This window comes from Hemiscyllium ocellatum, chromosome 15 (assembly GCF_020745735.1).
Source record: "Hemiscyllium ocellatum isolate sHemOce1 chromosome 15, sHemOce1.pat.X.cur, whole genome shotgun sequence".
NCBI lineage: Eukaryota > Metazoa > Chordata > Chondrichthyes > Orectolobiformes > Hemiscylliidae > Hemiscyllium > Hemiscyllium ocellatum.
The window spans coordinates 17,748,556-17,773,938 of record NC_083415.1 but is presented as its reverse complement, the minus strand read 5'-3'; positions in this window follow the sequence as shown (position 1 = coordinate 17,773,938).

Here is a 25,383-nt window from a genome sequence, read left to right as displayed (position 1 = left end):
GGCTGTTCGTACTACATTCTCCTGAGAATCCATCACCCTCTATATTTTTCAAAACAGCACACTTGTTTGAAATGGGGCTAGTCACAGAAAACTCCTGCACCACTAGCCTACCTCTCTCACCTTTCCTGGAGTTAACCCATTTGTGTGACCGTAGCTGTGGTTTTTCTACCTTCCTATACCTGCCACCCATCACACTCCCTTGGTCTTGTAAATTCCTCATTGCCTCTGTCACTCCAACTAATCCATTTGATATGATAGAATTCACAACTCATGGCATTTATTGCAGATATAACCCACAGTAACACAAAAACTTTCCCTAATTCCCACATCCAGCAAGAAGAGCATATCATTCTACTAAAGTCCATTTTTGCTTCTTTCAGTCTGCAGACCCAGAAAATAGTGCTGTCTTATTCCTCTGCAAAACGCTGCTCGATGCTAACTTAATACTTTTGATTAAACTTAAAAATGTAAGGCATGAGACATGTCTCAATAAATCATTTAATCAAGAAGGAACCCATTCTATTCACTACTGCAGACTTACAGCAAAGCCCCAAGGCCACACTTAAAAACTATTCACTTATCTGACTCTGTGCTGTGACCTCTCCCAAACAGGTTTCTCCAAGATCAGTTGTGAATTTCAGTGTTTGTTCATTTTCCAGGATGCACTCTGATGTCCAGTGATACATTAATTCAACAGCAAAGGCTGTGGTGCGCAGGTTCACTGCTGTGTCAGTTAGCAGTGTGGGTTTCTCTCGCTCTCTCTCGCTCTCGCTCACTCTCTCTCTCTCTCCTGCACTGCCTTTGTCTGTTCCACTCCTTTTTAAAAGTGCTGTTGTTTTGATTTTTTTTTCTCCCAAGTTCCAAAAAAATGCAACAACATATAAAATAGTAAGCTGCTCCTGGACTTCGAAAAAATCATCTCCATCACCAAAAATACCTCAAAAAGGGAGCAGCCTGTTACAGCCAGAAATTTTTCCCATCTTCCATCTTGGATTACCCAGAATCCAATCATATCACATTTGCTAAGGGTCATCTTTGCCTGGCATTGACTATACAGATGGTGACAATAAGTCTGCTTATCCAGACTACTCAATAAAGAATTGCTTTAAGGATGCCTGAAGTGAACTTGGAGCAAGCTGCATTATTTGCTGCAGTAACTGCCAATGGAATGTAGAGCCCCTGCAATGCTACACTAGACTCTCTTCTGACCTTTTAACTTCTCAAATGGCATGAAATTTGTTAGGCATTATAAAGATGATTAGAGTCTCGTGCAATTCTATTACTTGGTCCCAGATTTGATTTGCTGGGCCACAAGGAGAAGGTGTATGGGCGAGGGTAATGAAATGCTCTTGCAGAAGGCTGACACATACATCATGATCTGAATGGCCTGCTTTAGTGCTGGAACAATTTGTCCTTTAGGAAAGGAAATCTGGGCCATCCTTACCTGTCCTGGTCTGCATGTGGCTCTAGATCCACAACCACGTGATTGATTGATAACTGTTCTCTGAGCTAGCAAGTCATTCAATTCAGGGGCAACTGGGGATGAGCAACAAAGGATGGTCTTGTCAGTGACCCTCCACATTCCATATAAAAACAATTCTAGTGTGAAGCATGCTTCACTTTTTATCACTTTTTAATTGGTATCATCCCTCAGCCAAACAGTTCTATGTTCTACCTTCACTATGCTGAATTAGCTGAACTGTTGGGTTAGCAACAAGCATTCTACAATTGGCACAGTGCCCTTGCATTCAGGAGGAGAAATATAAGAAAATATGCAAAGGACTGATTGAAAACACTTGTGTGGGGGTCAGGAGAGGGTAGAATAAAGACTATGAATGCAATTGTGCCTTTTTACCAGTGATCTGACTATCTACTCTGGAAAAATTACTTTATCTAAATTTGCTACATCTACATTGCTACATTGTCCAATAACTGGAAAAAAAAACTTCTTTATCTTCTTCAAGGAAGGACTGATGTTCCTCAAATGAGACAATTGTGTCCCCTAAATCCATCAGTGCAGGAAGGTCCAAAGTTTCAGACTTGAGGAAATATATAGCTATTAAGCACATACAAAAAGAGCTAGATCATGGTAATGTCAGATCATACTGAACTACAGCCTGGTCTGGTAATGCTTTAAGTGAGATCTCCACTCTTACAATTTTCTGTATATAGTTATGTTCAATAAAGCCAGTTGCTGTTCATTCACATAAGTGTAAATTTCACCTTACTACATGGTAGCAATGATGACCAGTAACTAAGGAACCAGAGGACAGCATTAAGAAACTGAAGTGAAGACATGATAAACCATGAGACAAGCCGAATGATCCAAACCCAGAGATGGGGAAGAAAATCAAAGGAAAATTCAGAGGTGACAGGTATCAGCAAATGATAGACTGCAGGGTATACCTCGACACTGAAATGGAGAACAGGAATGTCCTGTAGAAGCTGAAGTATGTGCAGGATAAGGCCCCTGGTAGATTACTCAGTTAGTAACAGGATGTGGAGTATTACAGAAATTACTTAGAGTTGAAGATGACCAAAATCCTCAGAAAATACACTGACAGTAAGCAAGCAGAAGGACAAATCACAAAGCAACCCCCCTCCCTAACAAGAAGCCAACCTGACCCTGTTTTATCAATAGATGGAGGGCAAAATTAGAGATCAGGATAAGGCTTCACTGATGGCACTGATAATTAAACTTAGACTACAGCAGTCTGCCAAAGTCTCAACAGTAAGAAACACAGAGGAGCCTGATGGATTCTTCTGGGGAACACGAAGACCCACACAGAAAATTCAACTTCCTTGATGGCACAGACTCACAGGATAACATTTTGCACATAGAGCTGAATGTAAATGAAAGAGAAACTAGTTTGAAATTGGATGCTGGGGGCAGGTGTGCTGATTCTTCTGAATGGTTGCCATTGGTTGAGGAAACTTCAGAATGATCTCTCTGAAAGTTTTAGAGCTCAGAGAACAAGAATGTAAATGAAAGGCCAGATCTGTGCTGCGACTTTCTACGTTGGAAAGGACAAAAAAGAGTCTTAATACATGATTCACAACAACTACAAACTATTAGTGTTGCTTTAGATATTCTTCAGTGAATCAACACCACAGACACTAGTTATAGCATTGTAGGAGGGTGAGGCAGATACCTCATCCCCACCTTTTTTCTCGAAACAAAAATTTGAAGCAAAGAGAAAAGAAGGCACCAAAAAGGGAGTGTCCAGCCATCAAAGGGCATTCTGAACAATAGTAATATATTCATTCAGAATACAGAGAATGAAACCAATACACCAGTCCTTCATTTCCTCAAATCTTAAAAACTCTGGACCTTCCTACACTGTTGGATTTAGGGGACATCACTCCTTCAAACACAACTGTCTCAGTCCATTCTTGAAGAAGATAAGTAGAAACATTTAACTCTTCTTTATTGTGCAGAACTTCAGCAGGAGATGTAGCAACTGCAACTACACTGACATTTAGATGAAGTGGTTCCTCCCAGAGTAGGTAATCCGATCACTGGTGAGAAGCTAGAAAGTAATCTTTCAGTCATTGAAGCTTCACCTTACTCTCTTCAAAAATTTTCAATAGCCAGTAAAGGGACAACAGAATCAGAGATTTACAGCATTATGGAGTGACAAAGAAATTTTCAATCTTTAGAGGTCTCAATACTAGGTCATGGAATAGTGTTTCATCTGCTCAGGCTGAAGCCAATTTTATACAGCAGATCTTTGCAATTGCATATAGAAAACATCAACCTGAGTTTGATGAAGAAAATTTTCAGCAAAGGTGCACTAGAAAAAAGCATAATTTCAAGTAACTAATTAAAAGTTATCTTGAGAAAAAGAGATCCTCAATCCAAAGTGGATCAGATTAATATTCAACATGCAGACATAGATAGAGGGTAGAAAAACAACTCATCAGCAAATCATGGAAGCACTGGAGAGATATCGTTCAGCCATAACTTGCAAGGTCAGATTATTGAGCTTATTTGATTGTTTTTATCAAGTTTAGTACTGAACAGAAGAAGGAGCTTGCACAGCCTCGATCTCACCAGTATAACTGCACAGTATAACTATCTCAGTGAAACAACTAAACTGAAGGTGCAGCTGTTAGCAGTCAAAGAGCATCATCAAACCTTGCAGGTTGAAAATGACTAGCCTGTGGACACTAACAATTAGCCTTCTCACCCAAATAACACAACAGAGAATACCTTAATGAAGGAAAAAGTCTCTTCCTTGAGAAATGTTCAGAACCCCAGCAATCAGAATGACTGTCTAGCTGAGAGAAACTGATAAGCACTGATCAGGTCTTTTAAAGAAGAAACATTGAGGATGAGAATTTAACTTCCTTGTCTTTTTTTTTCAAAAGGCTGTGATTGTATGAGTCATGGAGCCTTCTCCCTGTGATCTGGATTTTCATTTGTTGATCTTCACTGCCACTACATTAATTTATTCAAATTACTCAGAGGCTAAATACCAGCCAGAACCTGTCATTCAACTCCACCAATCTGTTAGCACTCTGAGGAACCAATAAAGGAGAACATGTGTCCTATCTGTGGTCAGAATATTTTGTTCTGAGGCGGTTTGTGAGTCATTCCTAAGGGCTATTTATAGAGTTTTATTTTTCATGGACTCCATTTTGATTTTCAGTAACATCTTTACTAGATGGTGTGATCATCGTAGTCACATTACCTTCTGTGTTTGTTTAACTTGTGGGGGAGTTTTCTCCTTTATAAAGATAATGTAGCACAAAAAAATTAAGTCTTTTAACTTGGAAACTACAAAGAAGATGTTTGAACTAATTTATGGTAAAAAGATCTCCTAAACTCTGCTTCCAAACTGGGATCTTACATACCTTGTAATCAATTCTTCCCCATCGTTCATCGTATCCATTCCCTGTTCCAGGATGGCCAACTGATATTTTGCAGAAACATGGAAGATACATCAACACGAAAAGGCAACATAAACAAGATGCATCAATAAAACAAACATTTCAATGTGACTAATTATAACAAAAGTCCATAGCTTTGGGTCAGCAATATTTTTCTTGTGCTACTTGATGTTATTACTTATTATTTATTCTTCTAGTTCCATTGATCATGGAATCTGTATTGTACAGAAGAAGGCCATCAATGGTTCAATACTGAGTGCTTTGAAACATTTGGTAAGCTTTTTATTTGAGTGATTGTGCAATACCAATGAATTGTGACTTTACAACATGACCATCAGGAGACCTGTCTAATGCTGTAAAGCCATCTTTTGAAGTGAATCTGAATTCTTCACCACCATCTGAAATGAGAACTCAGCATTCTTTAAAACACGAGTTATGGCAGTCTTGATTTTTTAAATATGTGGAATGCATCTCAAAGGCATGCCCAAGGCCTCTCCCATTTTTGCAAATCCTTCATCAAGAGCAATGAAGTTGCCAATTGTAATCAGCCCCCTTCCCCCATCAGCTAAACAGTTAGCCCGGAGAAAAAGAACTTTAGGGTTTAGAGTAAAGAAAATCGTGCCTTTTCTCTAAATGTAGCCACTGAGCATAGGGGAGTTTAAGTTCTGTCAATGAATCAGTAAATCACATGGAACTGAAACCTAGATCTGTAAGGGCATCAAGTAAGATGTCTCTTCTCTTACCATCCTCAGTATATAGTCATGTTCAATATACCCTGTGACTGTTCACCCACAAGAACATAGACCTTACATTACTACAAGGACAGGTTGTGATGCTGCTCATCACAGTAGCTTAATCTAACACTGTAATTATTACCAATGAGTAATAGCTACTTGAGCAATATTCAAAGAGGATTAAATGGATATCATATTATTTTCCTACTGTGAAGTCTTTGTGGGAAACACATTTAAAAGAATGGAAAGAAATAATAACTTAAATAGAGTGGCTAGGTATTTGCATAATATCTTATTAATTTGAGATAAGTCAAGATGGTTCTTAAACAAAATGGAATTGCCTTGACCAGTCTTAATTAAGTGAACACTTCCTGTCTCTTTATGGCTTGTAAACAGATTTGATTTTATCCTTTCTCTAAATTTAATTGCAGTAATTCTGTACTTTTCCAATATAAAATTCCAATTGTCCATTTGGCTACTGCCACAATACAACTTTCAACTGTCGTTAAATATTTGGTAGGGCTCACCATTAAATTTTAATCAACATTTCCAACTAAGTTATGATAAATAATATGCAGTTATTGAAGTGTGAAATACATCATCTACAGAAAATGTCATAAAAGACCTTTTTTATGTTGGTAATTCAAGGGAAGAAGAATAAAACTGAAAACTAGTGCAAGTCACTTTACATTGCCTTTTTAAGTCAACCTTAATACGTACAAACCAAAGACAAGGTGACACCAGCAGTATAGCAGGAACTTTCTCATGGAATTACTTAATAGAAAACGAGTGACACTTTTTCCAGCAAATGCTGCCCCCTCTACAATCAAGAGAGAACAAGGGCAGATTTCGAGCAGCCACCATGGCATAAGAGATGGATTGTAAGGGTGATAACTAATGGCAGATAGATGAATGATTAATGAAACCAGGCTGAGCCTAATAACAAATTCTACAATTCTTGCCAGAAACAAAAATTAAATCCCCATGCGTTTAGTTTGAAAGTTTAGATCCTCCTTCACCCTCCATATCTGCTTTTATTTTGCTCAGTAACACAATGAATTTAAAGATTTATCTTTATATAACTGTGGTAAATTGTCTCTGATTGCTATTGCAGTGCCATTATAATTCTAAGGAATGTCAAGGCTGATTTCTCCAAGGAAGCTAATCAAATTATGTGATACGAGAATATAGATTCTATTGCAGTATAGTTTGAGGATATCTCAATTTCAGTGAAATACAATGTTAAAAAATACTGTTTATTTGCTTTCACTTAGAAAAAAGGCATTTAAATAATTTAGAACAAGTTTATTGCACTCATTCTTTAAATGTTAGATATACCTAATTGTTCTCTGTCGAAGCTTCTCATTTTGAACCTTGCTGTCTCAGTAGCACACCACCTCATTCAGCTGATTATTAAAAGGTAAGTGACTGACATTTGATGTATCAACAAATGTAACTAAAGTTCTATTTCTGAATTCTGTTAGATGTACTTCTGCTTAATCACAAAAAACTTCACATTTGCGCTCTTGACTGAAATATCTTGCCTCAGAAACTCATGAAATTGAATCAGCATAGTTGGGTAGGAATAACAGGGCTCAGTCAACATTGATAGGAATCATTTATAGGCCTTCTAACAGTAGTTACACCAATAAGCAGTAATTAATTGGTTCGTGTGACAAAGTTATGCTAATGACACCCAGGGGAGGGTTTAAACTAGTGTAGCCGGGGGGGGGGGAGAAGACAAACAGAACAAAAACAGAAGTTGCTGGAAAAGCTCAGCAAGTCTGGCAGCATCTGTGAAGAAAAATCAGAGTTAACATTTCGGGCACTCTAACAATTTTTTTACAGATACTGCCAGATCTGCTGAGCTTTTTCAGCAACTTTGTACCTGATTTATAGCATCTGCAGTCCTTTTGGTTTTTATTTAGGAACCAGAATAGCAGGTCAGCAAGTGAAATGTCTGAGGAGGAGTCAGAGACTAAAGCCAGTCTGGCTTAGAGGAAGAATAGATAGGGAGACATTTCGCAACACGGCAGGACTGGTGGTTTGAAGTTTTTCTTTTTTTAATTCATTTTGTGGGATTTGGCCATCACTGACTGGACAGCATTTATTGCCTCCCCATAGTTGACCTTGAGGAGGTGGTGGTAAGCTGCCATCTTGAAACGCTGCATATGAGGAGCACAACAGGTAAGGCAAATTAACTTAGAACTTTGATTCATACATATAACTATGATGTTGTAGCTATTGCAGAGACTTGGTTGAGAGTGTGAGAGTGACCAGATTGGCAGTTTAATGTTCCAGGATTTAAATGTTTCAGGAGAGATATAGAGGGATATGAAAAAGGTAGGGGAGTTGTGTTGCTGATTAGGGAGAATATCACAGCTGTATTGAGAGAGGATATCTTGGAGAGCTCATCCAGCAAGGCATTATGGGTAGAGCTCAGGAACAGGAAGAGTCCAACCAGTCTGGGGTTGTACTGCAGGCCGCCCAGTAGCCAGTGGGAGATACAGGAGCAGATACATGGAAAGTTTGAGGAATAATGTAGAAATAACAGGGTATTGTGATGGGGAATGTTAACTTCCTCTATATGGACTCGGATTCCCTTAGTGCCAGAGGCTTGGATGGAGTTGGGTGTAGGGAATGCGGGGGAGGTGGTGGTGTGGCTGGATTTGTTCAGTGTGTCCAGGACAGTTTCTGAAAGAAATATGTAAATAGTCCAACAAGGGAAGGGACCGCACACATCCTGATATTGGGGAATGTGATCAAAGTTTCAGTAGGAAACATTTTAGGAACAGTGACCATAATTCCATAAGTTTTAAGTTACTTATGGGTGAGGATAAGTGTAGTCCTCAGTGAAAGCACTAAACTGTGGGAAGCCAGGAACTGGGGAATGTAGATTGTGGGGGGTGGCAGTTTAAAGCTAAATCCACATCTACCATAGGGGAATCTTTGAAAAGCCAGTTAATTAGATTTAAGGATCACCAATTTCTGTGAAAATGAAGGATAAGGAATGGCAAGATTCAAAAACCTTGGATGACAAGAGAAATTGTGAGCCTAGTCAAAAAGAAAAAGGAGGCATATGGAAGGTTTAGGAAATTGAAGACAGAGCCCTTAAGAAATACAAAGAAAGCAGGAAATAATTAAGAAGGCATTGAGAGGGCTAAAAAGATCTTGAAATGGCTTTGGCAAACAGGATTAAGGAAAATAGCAAGGCATTTTATATAGGTACAAGGAGCAAATGGGTAGCAAGGAAAGGATAGGTCCTCTTAAGGATTATATGTGGAGCCAGAGGAAGTGAGTAAGGTTCTTAGTGAATACTTTGCATTGGTATTCCCAAAGTAGAAGTACAGAGTGGATGGGGAGTCTAGGTAGGGGTATAGTAATATTGTAGGGCATGTGGATATAAAAAAAGGTGGTGGTGTTGGGTGTTTTGTAAAACATTAAGGTAGAACCTGATGAAATCTATCCCAGAATGCTGAGGGAGGTGAGGAAGGAAATTCTTCAATATATCATTTCAGGTGCATGACATTAGAATCTTCTGTTATGTATACTGTATCTTATAATCCTATTCCACAGCTACCTGATGAAAGAGCAGTGGTCCAAAAGCTAGTGCTTCCAAATAAAGCGACTGGACTATAACTTGGTGTTGTGTGATTTTTAACTTTGTCCATAGACTTTAGTAAAGCCTTTGACAAGGTTCTCCCATGGGAGGCTGATATAGAAAGTGAAGTCAAATGGGATCCACAGTGAACTGATAAGATGGATACAGAACTGGCTTAGTCATAGAAGACAGAAACTAGCAGAGGAAGGATATTTTTTAAAATTGGAAATCTGTGACCAGGAATAGTCCATAGGAATCAGTTCTGGAATTCCTGTTCTTTATAATTTATATAAATGATTTGGAGAAGAATGTAAATGGTCTGATTAGTAAGTTTGCCGATGACACAAGGATTGGGAAGCTGTGCAGGAGAATTGTCAGAGGATACATCAGTTTATAGATAGGCTGGAACAAAAACAGAAATTGCAGGAAAAGCTCAGCAGGTCTGGCAGCATCGGTGAAGGGAAATCAGAGTTAATGTTTTGGGTCCAGTGACAGTTCCTCAGAATTTCTCTACTGTTCCCTGAAAGTGACAACATAAGTTAATAAGGTGGTCAAGAAGGCATATAGCATGCTTGCCTTCATCAGTTGGGGCATAGAATGTTAAAATTGGTAAGTCGCATTGCAGCTGTATAGAAAGATACAGTGACTCAGTGGTTAGTACTGCTACCTCACAGCACCAACAACCCAGGTCCAACCTTGGGCGACTGTGTGGAATTTGAATATTCTTTCCTAGGTTGGTGGAGTCCAAAACTAGAGGACATAGGTTTGAGATGAATGGGGAAAGATTTAAAAGGATCTTTTTCATGCAGAGACTGGTACATGTATGGTATGAGCAGCCAGAGGAAGTGGGATAGGCTTATGACATTATTTTTGGCTAGATGTTATTTGGAACATAAGTATATTCATGAGATAGATGAGCAAAGAGATATAGGAATTCAAATATTCAAAGCGCTAAAAGAAATGGCATGAAGATTATATCAAAATGAAGCAGGAACTTGGCTTTATTTCCAGAGTGTTACAGTTGTAAGTAAGGAAATTATGTTAACCCTTCAATAAACCCTTGAGAAACCAGATTTGGACTACTATGCATACTATATAAAGGATGTGGAAGTACTAGAGAGATGCAAACAACATCTACAAAACCTGAATGGTAAGATCCTACCTAAGAGGGAAGAATGAAAAACTGGTTTTCTTTTCTCCTGTGCAAAGAAAACTGAGGAGTGACCTAATAAATGTTTTTAAAGAATGAAAGGTTTTGATAGAATAAACAGAGAGCATATTCCCATTCATATAGGAGAGAAATCTAGAGTTCATCAACATATGGAATTTTCCAGGAAACAGTTGGTACAAATATTACAGATATATTTGAGAGCAGATTAATTAAATGTGAAGTGAAGGAAATAGTGGATTAAACTGATTGAATTAAATGAATGAGATGAGGGATGGGAGGAGGTTTGAGTGAAGCAGGAATAATGGTGTGGACTAGTCCAAAGGGCCTGATTTGTATAAATCAAGGTAATTTGTTATACTTTTAAATGTCAATTGTAGCTCAGATCATAACACTCTTTGCTCGGAGTCAGAAGATTTTAGTTAAAGAGCTACATTGATTCTAAGGGGGATGTGTACATCTCACAGGTCTAAACATCTCACATATCAAGGAAGAGGAAGAGAGTCCTTCCAACGTTTTGGCCAACTATAATAACTCTGTTATCTAGTAGTGTCTCCACAAGAATCAGTGCTGGATCCACTACTTTTCCTCTTTTATATAAATGATTTGGATATGAGCATAAAAGGAATAGTTAGTAAGTTTGCAGATGACACCAAAATTGGAGGCGTCGTGGGCAGTGAAGAGGGTTACCTCAGATTACAATGTGATCTGTGGGCTAAGAAGTGTCAGATGGAATTTTATTCAGATAAATGTGAGGTGTTGCATTTTGGAAAAGCAAATCCCAAAGCACTTCATGATAAGGTCCTAGGGAGTGTTGCTGAACAAAGAGACCTTGGAGTGCAGGTTTGTAGATCCTTGAAAGTGGACTCGCAGGTAGATAGGATATAGTGAAGAAGGCGGTTGATATGCTTTCCTTTATTGGTCAAAGTATTGAGTACAGGAGTTGGGAGGTCATGTTGCCCCTGTACAGGACATTGGTTAGACTACTGTTGGAATATTGCGTGCAATTCTGGTCTCCTTTCTATTGGACAGATGTTGTGAAACTTGAAAGAATTCAGAAAAGATTTACATGGATGTTGCCAGGGTTGGAGGATTTGAGCTATAGGGAGAGGCTGAATAGACTAGGGCTGGTTTCCCTGGAGTGTCGGAGGCTGAGGGATGACCTTATCGAGGTTTATAAAATCATGAAGGGCATGGATAGGATAAATCGACAAAGTCTTTTCCCTGTGGTCGGGGAGTCCAGAACTAGAGGGCATAGGTTTAGGGTGAGAGGGGAAAGATATAAAAGAGACCTAAGGGGCAACATTTTCACGCAGTGAGTGATACGTGTATGGAATGAGCTGTCAGAAGAAGTGGTGGGGACCAGTACAATTGCAACATTTAAGAGGCATTTGGATGGGTATATGAACAGGAAGGGCTTGGAGGAATATAGGCCAGGTGCTGGCAGGTGGGACTAGATTGGGTTGAGATATCTGGTCAGCATGAACAAGTTGGACCGAAGGTCTGTTTCCGTGCTGTACATCTCTATGACTCTAAAACAATTTAGACAACTCTGGCCAGAGCTTTATAAATGAATTTGACCAGGTGTGCGACGATACCGAAGCAGTCAAATCAATAAGCAAAGCAAAAACAGTCCCAACTTTATTAGGAACAAAAAATCAATAAGCTTTAAGACTAAACACGCTATCTTGAATCTTATTTGGCCCCTTAATGTTACATTTCTTCTAGAGTCATTGTAGATTAACACAGTTGCTCCTTCACAGCCACGGGACTCAAACCATTAATACTGCTTTCTCTCCACAGATTATGCCAGACCTGCTGAGTTTCTCCAGTAATTTGTGTTTTTCTTTCTTACAAACAGGATTATATTCATTTTGAACAATAGTGTAGACAAGTGATGCATCTGATGACAAGGGCAGATGATAGGGTCCCTCACAGTGCCAGGGACCGAGGTTTGATTCCCCTTATCGAGGTTTATAAAATCATGAGGTGCATGGATAGACTAAGTCGACAATGTCTTATCCCTGGGGTGGGGAGGTCCAGAACTAGAGGGTTTAGGTTTAAAGTGAGAAGGAAAAGATTTAAAAGGGACCTAAGGGGCAACTTTTCCAAGCAGAGAGTGGTGTGTGTATGGAATGAGTTGCCAGAGGAAGGTGGTGAAGGCCAGTACAATTACAATATTTAAAAGGTATCTCGATGGGTATACTAGTAGGAAAGGTTTAGAGGGATGTGGGCCAATTGTTGGCAGGTGGAAATAGGTTAGGATATCTGGTCAGCATGGGTGAGTTGAACCAAACGGGCTGTTTCCATGCTGTACGTTTCTATGACTCCATGACTCTGTTATGCCAAGAAAAGCTTGTCATTCTCTTTAGACAATTGATTTACAAAAATGCTATAATATGTCTGCCTTTTTTCAAAATAAATGAAATGATTGCATTCCTCTTAGCGTAGTATGTAAAATCATTTTGAACAATTTTTATATCAGTTATGAAGAACTCTTGGATTAAACACAGAGGCAGAGATAACAGTGAAGGCATCACATCTTGCCCTGTCTAATACACATGTAAGCTGCAAATGTGTTGCTAGTCAAAGCACAGCAGGTTAGGCAGCATCTCAGGAATAGAGAATTCGACGTTTCGAGCATAAGCCCTTCATCAGGAATAAGAGAGAGAGAGCCAAGCAGGCTGAGATAAAAGGTAGGGAGGAGGGACTAGGGGGAGGGGCGATGGAGGTGGGATAGGTGGAAGGAGGTCAAGGTGAGGGTGTAAGGCCGGAGTGGGGTGGGGGCGGAGAGGTCAGGAAGAGGATTGCAGGTTAGGAGGGCGGTGCTGAGTTGAGGGAACCGACTGAGACAAGGTGGGGGGAGGGGAAATGAGGAAGCTGGAGAAATCTGAATTCATACCTTGTGGTTGGAGGGTTCCCAGGCAGAAGATGAGGCGCTCCTCCTCCAGCCGTCGTGTAGTTGTGTTCTGCCGGTGGAGGAGTCCAAGGACCTGCATGTCCTCGGTGGAGTGGGAGGGGGAGTTAAAGTGTTGAACCACGGGGTGATTGGGTTGGTTGGTTCGGGCGGCCCAGAGGTGTTCTCTGAAGCGTTCCGCAAGTAAGCGGCCTGTCTCACCAATATAGAGGAGGCCACATCGGGTGCAGCGGATGCAATAGATGATGTGTGTGGAGGTACAGGTGAACTTGTGGCGGATATGGAAGGATCCCTTGGGGCCTTGGAGGGAAGTGAGTGTGGAGGTGTGGGTGCAAGTTTTACATTTCCTGCGGTTGCAGGGGAAGGTGCCGGGGGTGGAGGTTGGGTTGGTGGGGGGTGTGGATCTGACAAGGGAGTCACGAAGGGAGTGGTCCTTGCGGAACGCTGATAGGGGAGGGGAGGGAAATATATCCTTGGTGGTGGGGTCCGTTTGGAGGTGGCGGAAATGGCGGCGGATGATACGTTGTATGCGCAGGTTGGTGGGGTGGTAGGTGAGAACCAGTGGGGTTCTGTCTTGGTGGCGGTTGGAGGAGCGGGGCTCAAGGGCGGAGGAGCGGGAAGTGGAGGAGATGCGGTGGAGGGCATCGTCGATCACGTCTGGGGGGAATCTGCGGTCCTTGAAGAAGGAGGCCATCTGGGCTGTGCGGTGTTGGAATTGGTCTTCCTGGGAGCAGATGCGGCGGAGACGAAGGAATTGGGAATATGGGATGGCGTTTTTACAGGGGGCAGGGTGGGAGGAGGTGTAGTCCAGGTAGCTGTGGGAGTCAGTCGGTTTATAATAGATGTCTGTGTTGAGTCGGTCGCCCGAGATAGAAATGGAAAGGTCTAGGAAGGGGAGGGAGGAGTCTGAGACAGTCCAGGTGAATTTCAGGTCGGGATGGAAGGTGTTAGTAAAGTTGATGAACTGTTCAACCTCCTCGTGGGAGCACGAGGCAGCGCCGATACAGTCATCGATGTAGCGGAGGAAAAGGTGGGGGGTGGTGCCAGTGTAGTTGCGGAAGATGGACTGTTCCACATATGATATGTAGGATATGTGGAACAGTCCATCTTCCGCAACTACACTGGCACCACCCCCCACCTTTTCCTCCGCTACATCGATGACTGTATCGGCGCTGCCTCGTGCTCCCACGAGGAGGTTGAACAGTTCATCAACTTTACTAACACCTTCCATCCCGACCTGAAATTCACCTGGACTGTCTCAGACTCCTCCCTCCCCTTCCTAGACCTTTCCATTTCTATCTCGGGCGACCGACTCAACACAGACATCTATTATAAACCGACTGACTCCCACAGCTACCTGGACTACACCTCCTCCCACCCTGCCCCCTGTAAAAACGCCATCCCATATTCCCAATTCCTTCGTCTCCGCCGCATCTGCTCCCAGGAGGACCAATTCCAACACCGCACAGCCCAGATGGCCTCCTTCTTCAAGGACCGCAGATTCCCCCCAGACGTGATCGACGATGCCCTCCACCGCATCTCCTCCACTTCCCGCTCCTCCGCCCTTGAGCCCCGCTCCTCCAACCGCCACCAAGACAGAACCCCACTGGTTCTCACCTACCACCCCACCAACCTGCGCATACAACGTATCATCCGCCGCCATTTCCGCCACCTCCAAACGGACCCCACCACCAAGGATATATTTCCCTCCCCTCCCCTATCAGCGTTCCGCAAGGACCACTCTCTTCGTGACTCCCTTGTCAGATCCACACCCCCCACCAACCCAACCTCCACCCCCGGCACCTTCCCCTGCAACCGCAGGAAATGTAAAACTTGCACCCACACCTCCACACTCACTTCCCTCCAAGGCCCCAAGGGATCCTTCCATATCCGCCACAAGTTCACCTGTACCTCCACACACATCATCTATTGCATCCGCTGCACCCGATGTGGCCTCCTCTATATTGGTGAGACAGGCCGCTTACTTGCGGAACGCTTCAGAGAACACCTCTGGGCCGCCCGAACCAACCAACCCAATCACCCCGTGGCTCAACACTTTAACTCCCCCTCCCACTCCACCGAGGACATGCAGGTCCTTGGACTCCTCCACCGGCAGAACACAACTACACGACGGCTGGAGGAGGAGCGCCTCATCTTCCGCCTGGGAACCCTCCAACCACAAGGTATGAATTCAGATTTCTCCAGCTTCCTCATTTCCCCTCCCCCGACCTTGTCTCAGTCGGTTCCCTCAACTCAGCACCGCCCTCCTAACCTGCAATCCTCTTCCTGACCTCTCCGCCCCCACCCCACTCCGGCCTATCACCCTCACCTCGACCTCCTTCCACCTATCCCACCTCCATCGCCCCTCCCCCTAGTCCCTCCTCCCTACCTTTTATCTCAGCCTGCTTGGCTCTCTCTCTCTTATTCCTGATGAAGGGCTTATGCTCGAAACGTCGAATTCTCTATTCCTGAGATGCTGCCTAACCTGCTGTGCTTTGACTAGCAACACATTTGCAGCTGTGATCTCCAGCATCTGCAGACCTCATTTTTTACTCTAATACACATGTAACAAAATGGTAGACTCTAGGTGGGAATTGACTGGGAAATACAGGTATGATTTCTTCAGCTGGCTTCCAACAGTTCACTAAAATTCTGTATATCCCCAACCAATTTTTTAGGATTAAGTTTTGTTTTCAAAATAGAAAATGTTTGTTATGATGTTATCAATTCTACCTCGAACAGCACTACTGTGGCTGAGACATGCATCTCCTTTATTAGTACACAAATCTGCGAGATCCACAATTTCACACACACTATATATTTCCAGGCCTGCATTATGACCAAAGTCACAAAACTAAATCATTAATTTTCTTTTGTCTGATGTTGACTGCCATCGACTTAAATCTCATGAAATTCAATGGAATTACCTGTATGGGCAAGCACTTAGAGTTGTATATGAATCTGTATGAACATGATAATCCAACTAGGAGAACTCAGAAAAAAAGCTGTAATCAATGACAATGATTGTATTTGAGAACTCAGCTGATTCAGAATAGGGAAGGTAAACCCTGTCTGGTATTTCATCCCTCCTTTCTTCTTTCATGAGATGTGGGTGTCACTCCCAAATAATGTTCCCTCTCAGCTGCATGGCTGTGCATGCATGCAACTGCACTCATTAGAGTGCACGTGACAATAGAGGCTATTCTACTCTATTCTGCTCCAAGGATTCGCGATAGCAATGGGCATTGGCACATCAATCACGGCATTGACTTCTGGTTTTGAAAGTTGCTGTTGCACGTTTGTTTTGTTCCCATGGCTGCATTTGTTATCCCCTTGTGCTCTCCACCGTTCCCCTCCCACCCCCACAAAATTTCTATTGAACTGAATAGCTTATTCAACTATTTGACTGACTGATTGTTGTCACATGTACTGAGAGACAGTGAAAAGTGTTGTTTTGCATGCTATACAGGCAGGTCATACCATACAATGTGTGCAGAGTATGCATATGGAATATAGTGTTACAACTACAGAGAAGGTGCAGAGAGTGAGAGATCAGCATTAACATTTGAGATGTTTGTTTTCTAAAGTCAGATTATAGCAGGGAAGAAGCTGTTCTTGAATCTATTTGTACATGTATTTAACCTCTTATATCTTTTACCCAATGGAAAAGAGTGGAAGACAGTATAACCAGGCTGGGAAGGGTCTTTGATTATGCTGGTTGCTTTTCCTGAGGCAGCAGGGAGTATAGATTGTCACAATTTTGGTCTTTTTACAAGGTTACTATGCCATTGAGGTTTTTCCATTGAGAGGGTAATTGACCAGGCTCCAACTAAGCTGGGCTTGAAAGGTTTATTTTTGTTTACCCCTAACGGATAGTGCATCTGACTGAAAGCTTTCATGTCTTAAATAAAATGGTGTATCAAAGGGGAGTGGCCAGTTACCTGTGTAGCTAGCTTTTATTTAGGTTAGAGTTTTTGATTCAGTTCAGCAGCAGTGTGTGAGAAGAAAGGCTGCTGGTTGTCTCCCTCCTTCTGCCTTTCTGACTTTGTAACCTGTAAGCTTTTCATGTCATTTTTACTCTTTGTGCTAAGGGGTTTGTTTATGGGGATTGTTGCAAATACTTTTGGAACAGCATCATTCAGTCAGTAAAGTCTGACAGGTTTTTGGTTAGGATAAGTTATCTGTTATTCTGTTTTCTGTTCTTTGCGTTTCATTCCGTAATATCGTTAATAAAATCCGTTTGTTTAAAACTTGGCAGTCAGATCAGCTAATTCACTCCGGGAATATCCACTTTACACTTACCTAAAACAAATAGCAAAGTTACGGTCTGGGCTACCTGTTCGAAAATGTTTTGAGGGGTCAGGCCTGGTCCATAACAGATTGGGGCCTCTTTGTGGGATTTAAACAACAAATGGTAGGTGTTAGTTTCTTTTATTTCAGGTGTTGATTTGGTTGGTTTAAACAGTGTTGGGATAGCAATAGCTCTTTCATTCACCAAGGAGGTTTTGCAGGTGGAAGAAGTGTGTTTGGGGGTTTTACAAAAGGCAAACAACACCAAGCTGGGGGGATTAGTAGACAAGCTGGAGTTGAATTTACCTCCTAAAGTGAGGAAAGATGAGATGATCGCAGCTGTAGTTCAGCATTTAAATTTGCTCAAACCCCATCAGGATCTGTAGAGATAGCTCAACTTCAATTGCAAATGAAGAAGCTTCAGGTAGAAGCAGAAATGGAAGAGTTTGGGTTATGATTAAAATCAGAAGAGAAAAAAACGAACAAAAGGCTTTAGCAGAAGAGAAAGAAAAAGATAGTTTGAACTTCAGAAACTGACACTTAGAAAGGAAAGATAGCTTAAAAGACTGGAGATAAAGGCCCAGGGTAGGCTTAGTGAGGAAGAGAGTGAGGATGAGCAAGTCCCTGGTAGTCAGAAGCCTGGTGAGAAACTGTTTAAGTACGTTCAAGCATTGCCTAAATTTGATGAGAAGGATGTGGAAGTCTTTTCATCTCATTTGAAAAAGTGGCTACACAAATGCAGCAGCCAGACACCATGTGGGTTTTGTTGATCTAAATCAATTATTTTGGAGGAGTTCAAAAATTCACTGCCTGATGTAGTGTGAACACATGTGGAAGAGCAGAGAGTTAAAATAGCAGGATTACCAACTGAAGTGGCTAATGATTGTGAGGTGGTCCATAAAACATAGTTTAGCTTCCAGAATCGATTTCAGTCCACGTGGATTAGAAATTGGGGCAAAGAGAAATCCTCCTGTGAAAAGGGAAAGATAGATCTCAGTGAAGATCACAGGGTAAAAGGGGACAAAGATATTTAAAGACTCCGTTGTTTTCGTTGTAACATGAAATCACAGTGTTGATGGGCTTGGAAAAAGCCTGATTCAGGTAAACAGGACGAGCATGGAAGTTTTGTTGGAATGTTAATAGAAAGCACAGTGGAAGCTAGAAAGCTACATCAGAGTGATCGGAGGTTGGTTATGGAGGAAGTGCCAGATCTGCTTACAAACTATACCTGCAAAAGTAAAGTTTATTCACATAGGCTAGGAGCAGCAGGTAAAGAGATTACAATATTAAGGGACACCAGATCCTCTCAATCTGTGATGCTGAAGGATGAGGAGATGTGTACTCCTGAGGGACTATTGCTAGAAAAGGTACAGGTAAAGGGGATTCATGGTTAGACAAAAAGTGCTCAATTACGTAAAATGAGGCAAGAGAGTCCAGAGAAGAGAGTGGAGAATTTGTGGTAGGAGCACTGGACAAACACTCAGCTTCAGGAATACAGTTTGTCTTTGCGAATGATATAGCTGATTCATGGGTAGGCATGCTGCCTTCTGTGGTTGAAAAGCCAGTGGAGACTCAGGCAACTGAAGCAATGCAGGATTTTCACCCTGGGATCTTCCCTGATTGTGACCTCATTACTGCACAGAGCTACCAGTTGAAACAGGAGAGATCCAAGGGTATAGTTAAGGAAGGTGAAGTGACATTAGCAGAGACTGTGTTTGATTAAATAGTTGAGACAAGTCAGGGGCAAATAGACAATCATGCAAATATCTTTAGCTCTGCAAAACCCATTGAGTTATAGCAGAAAGATGAAAATTTAAAGCAGTTGTACCAAAAGGCGTATAGAGTCACCGAGATATACAGCGCAGAAACAGAACCTTCGGTCAAACTTGCTCATGTCGACCAGATAACCCAATCTAATCTAGTCCCACCTGCCAGCACCCAGCCCATATTGCTCCAAACTCTTCTTATTCACAGACCATTGTAGATACCTTTTAAATGTTGCAATTGTACCAGCCTCCACCACTTCCTCTGGAAGCTCATTCCACACATGCACCATCCTCTGCGTGAAGTTGCTGTCCCTTAGGTCCCTTTTACATCCTTCCTCTCTCACCCTAAACCTATGTCCTCTAGTTCTGGACTCCCCCGCTCCAGAGAAGAGACTGTGTCTATTTATCCTATCCATGTCCTTCATGATTTTATAAACCTCTATAACGTTACCCCTCAGCCTCTGACATTCCTGGGAAAATAGCACCAACCTATTCATCCTCTCTCCACAGCCCAAATCCTCCAACCCTTGTAAATCTTTTCAAGTTTCACAACATCCTTCAGATAGAAGGGACACCAGAATTACATGCAATATTCCAAAAGTGGCCAAACCAATGTCCTGTACAACCACAACATGACCTCCTAATTCCAGTAGTCAGTACTCTGACCAATAAAGGAAAGCATACCAAACGCCTTCTTCACTATCCTATCTACCTGCAGCTCTACTTTCAAGGAGCTATGAATCTGCACTCCAAGGTCTCTTTGTTCAGCAACACTCCCTAGCACCTTACCATTAAGTGTATTAAGTGTATAAGTCCTGCTCTGATTTGCTTTATCAAAATGCAGCACTTCTCATTTATCTAAATTAAAGTCCATCTGCCAATCCTCAGCCCATTGGCCCATCTGATCAAGATCCCGTTGTAATCTGAGGTAACCTTCTTTGTTATCCACCACACCTCCAATTTTGGTGTCATCTGCAAACTTACTAACTCTACCACTTATGCTCACATTCAAATCATTTATATAAATGATGAAAAGTAGCAGACCTCTCACCGTTCCTGGTGGCACTCCATTGGTCACAGGCCTTCAGTCTGAAAAACAACCCACCAACACCACCCTCTGTCTGTTACCTTTGAGCCAGTTCTGTATCCACATGATTAGTTATCCCTGTATTCCATGAGATCTAACTTGCTATCCAATCTCCCATGAAGTCCACATAGATCACGTCCACTGCTCTGCCCTCATCAATCCTCTTTGTTACTTCCTCAAAAAACTCAATCAAGTTGGTGAGACATAATTTTCCACTCACAAAGCCATGCTGATTATTCCTAATCAGTCCTTGCCTTCCAAATATGCGAAAATCCTATTCCTCAGGATTCCCTCCAACAACTTGCCCACCACCAACGTCAGGCTCACTGGTCTATTGTTCCTTGCCTTGTCCTTACCAACTTTCCTAAACAGTGGCACCATGTTAGCCACCCTCCAGTATTCCGGCACCTCACTAGTGACTATCGATGATACTAAAATCTCTGCAAGACGCCCAGCAATCACTTCCCTAGCTTCCCACAGAGTTCAAGGGTTCACCTGATCAGGTCTTGGGGATTCATCTACTTTTATGTGTTTCAAGACATCCAGCACTTCCTCCTCTGTAATATGGACATTTTTCAAGATGTCACCATCTATTTCCCTCCAATCTATATTTTCCATGCCCTTCTCCACAGTAAACACTGATGCAAAATACTCGTTTAGTATCTCCCCCCATCTCCTGCAGCTCCACACAAAAGCTGCCTGGTTGATCTTTGAAGGGCCCTATTCTATCCCTAGTTACCCTTTTGTTGTTAATGTATTTGTAAAAACCTTTTTAATTCTCCTTAACACTATTTGCCAAAGCTATCTCATGTCCCCTTTTTACCCTCCTCATTTCCCTCTTAAGTATACTCCTACTGCCTTTATATTCTTCCAAGGATTCACTTGATCTATCCCGCCTATACCTGACATATGCTTCCCTCTTTTTCTTAACCAAACCCTCAATGTTTTTAGTCATCCAGGATTCCCTACACCTACCAGCTTTCCTTTCCCCCAACAGGAATATCTAATTACTTCTCTAATTTTGTTTTTGTTTCCTAAGTATCTGTACCTAGATGCCTTTGTACCCAAGATGGTGCTGTAATGAGGTGACTGTAAACTTTTTCCACTTTCTTAAGTACATGTGACAATAAAGCTAATTCAATTCAATTCCATTCAATTCGATCATTGGTAATGCATACACATCCAGGCACACTTTATACTTCTGTTCACCTGTTGCTGAGCAGATCCTGATTGATATAGAAACCAAAAGGTAATGTCTTGAAGCAATTTTTTTTAAATGATATTCTGAAGGTAGTGATATCCTGAAAGTGCCTTGCAAAATGTGCCAACTTATGGCAGTGAATTTGGGGAAGCTTGGGGAAGAACTCAGCTCCCGTAAGCTTGGGATCCCAACCCTGTGTTGCTGTTGTTTACATAGGTGTCTCTCTGGGGAGATAGTTATATGATTTTTATATAAAATATGCTGATTGTGTCACTTTTCTTTCATCCACTTAACTGAGCTAAACCAAGCTGCGCAGAAGATGATGCCATTGTATTCCATTAATAACTACATCCGGCTTAAACCTTTGTTAAACTGCACGTTCGAGAAGGGTGGATGAATGGAATTATATAATCTCTGAAGTACAACACAGCATTGCCTTTGAAACTTGGCATGTTGTTGAACATGTCTAAGTGCAATTGTTAGAATTTTTGGATTGATTATGCAAGTTTTCTTTGGTTTTCCTACTACCTGCTATCTCGTGGATAGTCACAACGATGGATGCTTTGGTCTGTCATATTACTGTTGGTCCACTTGTGTCTACCATGTAAAATATTTGTGGTTTCTTCGTTAAATTGCCATAGCTGCAATGCATTGGTAGTTTCCCAATGCAAGTGATTGTCAACGCATAGGATGCAGCCAACGTAGCAGCTGTTGGTTGCACCATTCAGTTTGACTGACCCCAGACCCTGGTCTTCAGAATTTGGACAGGTATTATGTTTGCAGTAGCTGTAAATGGGATAACATGAATTCAACAAAATGCATCAATGATAAATGAAACAGGATCAGTACTATGGTCTGAAACAGATGCTGGATAAGGGAGAAATCTCAAAATTGCAAAGGGTGGATAGCAGTAGTCAGCTATCTGGTTTACTAAGAAAGGAGCAAACTCTCAGAAACTGGGAAATACTTAAAAAAAATGTTTGTTGTACTTACAGTTTTTGATGTTTGAGACGGAGTTGAAATACTGTTTGTTGAGAGTATGAATTCTCCTGAGGATGTAGTACAGAAGAGGTCCTTTGCAATTCTGAGAGAGTGTGGCCCTCAGCTGAGGCAGGGAAGACTGTAGAGAGGTTAGGTGCCGGCGCATTGCTGCGAGCGTAGAGTGGAGGATCTTGAAGGAGAACCGTTGCTGGTGTTTTTGAATCTGTAGTCTGTACTGTTTGTCATGATCCTTGTCTTGTCCTTTTCTGATCAACCACACCGCCCTGTAGCCCAACATTTCAACTCTCCCTCCCACTCAGCTGAGGACATGGAGGTCCTGGGCCTCCTTCACTGCTGCTCCCTCACCACCCAATGCCTGGAGGAAGAATGCCTCATCTTCCCCCTCGGAACACTTCAACCCAGGGCATCAATGTGGACTTCAACAGTTTCCTCATTTCCCCTCCCCCCCACCTCACCACAGCTCCAGCCTTCCAGCTCAGCACCGTCCCCATGACCTGTCCTACCTGCCTATCTTCCTTTTCACCTGTCCACTCCATCCTCCTCTCTGACCTATCACCTTCATCCCCACCCACATCCACCCATTGTACTCTTTGCTACCTTCCCCCACTCTCCTCCCTGACCTATCACCTTCATCCCCACCCCCACTCACCTACTGTACTCTATGCTACTTTCTACCCACCCACACCCCCGTCTCATTTATCTCTCCACTCTGCAGTCACCCTGCCTCTATTCCTGATGAAGAGCTTTTGCCTGAAACATCGATTTTCCTGCTTCTTGGATGCTGTCTGAACTGCTGTGCTTTTCCAGCACCACTCTAATCCAGAACATACCTCGGCATGGTCATAGTGCCACCTGAGACATTATGGTCTGTCATGTATGAGTCCATGAGAATGTTTGTTAGGCTATTGCTTGATTAATCTATGGGAAAACTCCCAGTTTTAGCACAAAGCCCCAGATGTTAGCAAGGAAGACTTTATAGGACTAACAGTGCTGTGGTTCCTGTTATTTCTTGTGCCTTGGGCAATGCAGGTTGGTTTTTCCAGTTTTATTCTTCCTTTAAGACTTTGTCACAGTTAGACATAACTGCAGTGTTTTTGTGATATCGGGCCAAACATGGCTAATAAAATGCCTGCTGATTACTGCTAACTACAGCCCCTCCCCCTCCCAAAAAACATAGGAGCAGAATGAGACTATTCATCCCATCGAGTCTCCTCTGCCACTCAGTCATGGTTGATATGTTTCTCAGCCTCATTTTCTGCCTGCTTACCTGTCAAGAGCCTATCTATCTTTGTGTAATATACTCAATGACTTGGCCTCTAAAGCCCCCTGTGGCAATGAGGTTCCAAAGATTAACATCTTCTGGCTAAAGAAGTTCCTCCTCATCTCAGTTCTGAAGTGCCATCCCTTCATTCCCAAGCTGTGCTTTCACGTCCTACACTCTCCTACTCGTGAAAACACCTTCTCCACATCCAGGCCTCTCAGTATTCTGTAAGCTTCAATGAGACCTCACCTCACCCTTCTAAACTCCATTAAGTACACATGCAGTATCCTTAAATGCCCCTCCATAACAAGCCCTTCATCCCCAGGATTATTCTTGTAAACTTCCTCCAGAACCCTAAGGCCAACACATTTTTCTTTCGATACCAGACACAAAACTGCTCATAATATTTGAAATGCAGTTTGATCAGAGACTTATACAGCCTCAGCAGTATATTTCTGGTCTTGTGTTGCAGCCCTCTTGGAACGAATGCTAACGTTACATTTACCTTCCTAACTGCTAACTGAACTTACATGTTAAGCTTAAGAGAATCCCGAACTAGTAGTCCCAAGTCCCTTTGTGCTTCAGAATTCTGGAGCTCTTCCCCATTTAGAAAATAGTGTATGCCTCTATTCTTCCTACCAAATTACTTAGCCTCACATTTTCCCACAGTGTGTTCCATCTGCCACTTCTTCACCTCTACTGCTTGCCTGACTACATCCTTCTGCAACCTCCCAGCTTGGTCAACGCTAACTGTTCCTCCTCCTACCTGTTTGTCATCTGCAAATTTAGGAACAATACCCTCAGTTCCTTCATCCAGATTGTTAATGTATAATGTGTGTAGTTATGGTCCCAACATAGACCGTTGCAGAACTCTACTAGTCAAGGTCTGCCAGTCTGAAAACGTTCCTAAATCCCTATTCTCCACCTTTCCCGCCAATAAACATTGGAGCTTAAAACTTCACTAGACAGAAGGTAAATGTATAATTCACTTCATCCATACCACCTTCCATTTGCTGAACAATAGTTTGGATTTCTAGTTTACTAAAACAACCACAATACCATTAAGTTACCACCTCTGTCTTTGCCTGAATGGTCTTTTGTCCTTCTATAATTCATAATTTTAATTTCATTTATACATCACAAAACTCCTGCACGCAGCTCAGCCTGATGCTATGTGTATCCCCAGTCAAATGATCTTTTAATGAACATGCAGCCATCACTTGCCCCTTAGTTCCATTTGGTCTCATGGGCCCTTAACAGATCCTGCCAGATCCTAACAGATTCCTTTTTTTCACTTTCAGAGGGCAACAGAGAGTCTGTTGGAGATCTGCAATGGAGACCAGACCAGATGAGGATGGCAGATTTTCCTTCCACGGAGGGCATTAATGAGCCTGATGGGTTTTTACAACAATCAATCATGGTTTCGTGTTCACATTACACTAACTTTCAATGAGATATATTAG